Raw genomic sequence first — 4,751 nt, 5'->3', positions numbered from 1 at the left:
TTAAAATGAAACAAGCTTGTTTAGAAGCTCCAGGGATGGACAGAACTCTTCTGTGGTCAGTGTGCTGAAACATGGAGAGATTCAGGCCTCTTGGAAAATTAAAGAGGTTGTTCTGTGCCATCTGTGTTTTGTTGAGGTTGCTTCAAAACTCACAGGTTTCTTTTTGTATGCTTTTTCCTTCCTCCATGTATCTTCACTTCGATATAGGAGGAGGATTTTTTCCTCCCCTTTCACTGCCTTTTTTTGTTTTTTTTTTCTTTCCAAGAGCTTCTGGGAATAACCTTCATTTTCACTCTTCCAAATAGGTGTTTCATTTACCATAATTTTACGTAGTGTATAGCATAAAGCTTTACTACCTTCTTCGGTTCAAAATAAACCTCCCAACACAACAGGGGGATTCAAAAGAATGCCTAAGAAATCTGGGGAGGATGGCAGTGAGAAAAACAGGCATTCTGCTGAAGCAATGTCAAAGACTGAAACCAGTCCCCAGACTTTTTAGAATTGCTAGCTAGCTATGTGACAAAGTTTGGTTTATTTGGCATTTCTTGTTGATTTAATGTAGGTATTACATCAGCAGTAAATAATCCTACTCTTCTGCAATTCCTTCTTACCTTTCGAATATTTTAATTTTATTCAAACTTTTGTAGGTTTTACAATAATGGAGCACTCTAAGCTTGGGCACTATGTATCTGGGTAATAAACTTCAAAATATTTTTAAAAAGTAGGGTATGTCATAGCTCGCATTTGGGCATTTGCTGGAGACACTCTGGGATGTATGTCCTGGGCTTCCATATAAGATGTCCAGTGACTTTACAGAGGAACCAGGGAATAAAATAACTGTCATCTATTGACTGTTTACCATGGGCTCAACATCAGGCCAAATGCTTTACATGTAATATCTCTTTTAAAACTTATAAGACTGTAGGGAAAATATAATTATTAATTCCACTTTATGTTTGGAGCAGATACGTTTCACGTAAGTAAAGGAAGTTGCTCAAGTTATATAGCTAGTTTCTTGGGCTGGGTTCTGAAAGCAGCACTGAGACAAAGGTAGTCTCCCAGGAAATGATTGCCTGGAGTGGAGTGACAAGGAATGAAGGAAAGAACCAGTATGTGACTTGTTACTGAGTTGAACACCACGAGGAAGTCTGTTCTTTGAACTTGCTGGAAGGATAGTCTGAGGAGCTTTAGGAAATGTATCTTAAAACCATCCACCTCGGCGATGAAAGGGAAACATCTATTCACTGGTTGTTGTCCTACACTGACTTGTAGATTATACATTTCTTAGTGCCAGGGGAGTTCCCACTGGGTTTTCCCACCACACTGTCAGTGAAGTCCTGGGACAGGTACCAGGTATATGTCAAGGGCCCAAGGTAAGATGCTATCAGTTTGCATCACTGTGAAGGTTGATAAAGCCTGCTTGAAACTGATTGTTCCAGCAGTGGATGGAATAAGGGGTGAGCAGAGGTTGAGTAGTGGTTCAGAGCAGGAACCTGGTGCAGCTGGTTCCCAAAGGAACCAGGTTTCAAACCCAAGCCAATCTGATTCCAAAACCTGCTCACTTTACCACCATACATTGCTATCTTCAAACGTAATATTGGACTCAATATTGGATTTGCTCTTCTGGGGTCTCCTGTGAACATTTGGTAATCTTTCTTGATGGAAAAGAGTGCCTTGACTGAAATGTGGCAGAGGTGAAGTTCATCTTCAGCAATTCTCAGTGTATTTGCCTCCTTTTCCCCTTTCTGCTGCTCTTGAGGCCCTGATGATGCACTATTTCAGTACACATTTGGCCCACTCTTGTTGTATAACTTGCATCACACCTGTAACCCATCCCTTCATATAATTAACATATCTTTTGCAGTCACAATATGATGGTGATGGAAGAAGCCTGGAGTTTGGGGTCCAATCTGCATGTTAAATATTATTCTACCTCAGAGGGTGTGGCCTTGGCCAACTCAGTTTCCCTCCTTTGAGTCTGAATTTTTTATTTGCCCAAGGGGAGCTATAGTATCTACATGATAGGGTTATATGTGAAAGGGAAAAGGTGGAAGGAGGAAATAATGTCTATGAAAACACCTGGATAACTGCCCTTCTCTGTCCTCTCCCTCACTGCTTCTGTCCCGTTCTGGATCTTGAGGGAACTGAAGCCAATTAAGCAAATTTCAAGTAAGATATATGGCTTACTGTGACTTCTCTCTGATAATATTTGGCTCCAGTCTCCTGAGCTGAAAAGATTATTAAAAATAAATCACAGTTGGCAAACTCCTTCCTATTCTTCTTTTTTCTTATAAATTTATTTTATTTATTTTTGGCTGCGTTGGGTCTTCGTTGCTGCGCGTGGGCTTTCTCTAGTTGCGGCGAATGGGGGCTATTCTTGTTTGTGGTGCTCGGGCTTCTCACTGCCATGGATTCTCTTGTTGTGGAGCATGGGCTCTAGGTGCCTGGACTTCAGTAGTTGTGGCACGCGGGCCCGGTAGTTGTGGCCTGTGGGCTCCAGAGCGCAGGCTCAGTGGTTGTGGTGCACGGTTTTAGTTGCTCCACGGCATGTGGGATCTTCCTGGACCAGGGCTTAAACCCGTGTCCCCTGCATTGGCAGGTGGATTCTTAACCACTGTGCCACCAGGGAAGCCCCCTCCTTCCTATTGTTTAAGACCCATCTCAGATGTCAGGGCTCTGTGATGCCCTCCCACCCCTGATTGATACCTCAGAGCATGATCAATTGCCCACTTCCTCCTTTTCCCAGTAACTTACTTTTCTAATCCCAGCCCTCTTTTCTTATGGGGCTGGAAGGAGGACAATTCAGCAATAAAATATTCCTGCAGTTAACAGTAAGGCCCTAATAAATCCCATGGGATATTCTGTTCATTCTTTTCTTTAAGATTAAAATTTCTATCCAGACTCCGAGTCCAGAGCAGTAGGAATATGGAAGTGTCGTCTCTGGCCTAGTCAACTTGTCCCCACGTGCCATTCACTGCTGTGGAACCTTCATCTTCCACTCTTGGGGTTTATCATCTAGTGCTTCCTGCCTTTACACACACAGACAAGAAGGGCAGAGATTCTTCCTCTCACCTTCCCCAAAACATTCTTTAAATCTTCATTTGCTTTCCTGACTGCTCACTCCCCCTCCCCCCAGCCACTTCTACTTTCTAAGAATTGGCCTCTCTTGAAATCCCATCTCCCTTTGTGTCTTAGCCCTACTGTGCGCTTACAGTCCTTCTCAGCCAGGTCAGTTTCTGCTCCTAGACAGAGGGGCATAAAGGGAGATGGTTTGTGTTTTGACATGATTTCTAAGAATTCTGTGGTTTGGCCTCAGAGTAAAGCATCTAAAAGACAACCAATATCTCAAAGTTATAAAGATTAATTTCTCACTGTCACTTTAACTATACCTTCTTATATGTAAACATCTGGTTATGTTTTCCAGCCTTGAGTGATGTTACCAAAAAAAAAAAAAAAAATACTCAAACCCTCCGAAACCCTCCTTTCTGTTATCTTATTCTAGGAAAGTGCTAAACTCTAGGGAAAGCATTAGAAGAGAAAATTTTCTGGCCTTGTCTCTCTTTGAGCACCTTCCTATACTATTATCATTTACTTTTTTCCTTTAATTGAAAAATTTATTAAGATAACTATGAATTCACATACAGATGTAAGAAATAATGCAGAAAGATCCCATATGTACTTTTCCCAGTTTCACTCAATAGTAATATTTTGCAAAATTATAGTATTCATGTAATACACAAGAAGGATATTGACATTGATATACTCCACCAATCTTATTCAGATTTCTGCAATTTTACTTGTCCTCATGTACACCTGTGTGTGTGTACGTGTGCTAAGTTCTATACAGTTTCATCACCTAGTTCATGTATCACGTTTATAGGCAAGATACTTAACATTTTCAATCTCACGATAGCTCTCATGTTGCCCTTTTATAACCATACCCATCTCTTTCCTCCACATGCTCTGCATCTCACACCTGCCAACCACTATCCTGTCCTCCATTTTCAAAAATTTTGTCATTTCTGCAGTGTCCTATAAATGGAATGATTCAGTATATGACCTTTTGTGATTAGCCTTAATTCAGCATAATTTCCTGCAGACTCATCCAAGTTGTTGCATGTCAGGTTGTTCTTTTTTATTACTGAGTTATATTTCATGGTATGCATGTACCACAGTTTGTTTAACCATTCATCCCTTGAAGGACAACTAGGCTGATTCCAGTTTTCAGCTATTACAAATACAACCATTATGAATATTCATGCACCAGTGTTTTCTATGAACATAAGTTTACATTTGTTTGGAATATGCAAGGAGTGTGTAAATGGAATAAATGCCCAGGAGTAAAGTTGTTGGATCCTATGATAGTTGCATGTTTAATATTTTTTTAAGAAAACTGCAGAGCTGTTTTTCCAAAGCAGCTGTGCCAATTTAAAATCCCACCAGCAATGTATGAGTCACCCACATCCTCAGCATCCTTGCCAACAGTTGCTGTTGTCACTTTTTTTTTTTAATTTTACAAATCTGTTAGGTGTACAGTGTTATGTCATTGTGGTTTTATCTGTATTTCCCTAATGGATAATGGTGTTGAACATCTTTTCATTTGCTTGTTTGCCATCTGTATATCCTCTTTGGTGAAATTGTTTATCTCTTTTGCACTTTCTCTAATTGTACTGTCTCTATTTTACTGTTGAGCGATGAGACTTTTGTATATATTCAAGACACTAGTCTTTCAACGGATATGTGGTTTGCAA

Source organism: Leucopleurus acutus, assembly GCF_964270905.1.
Source record: "Leucopleurus acutus genome assembly, chromosome: 3".
NCBI classification, from domain to species: domain Eukaryota; kingdom Metazoa; phylum Chordata; class Mammalia; order Artiodactyla; family Delphinidae; genus Leucopleurus; species Leucopleurus acutus.
This window is presented reverse-complemented; position numbering follows the sequence as displayed.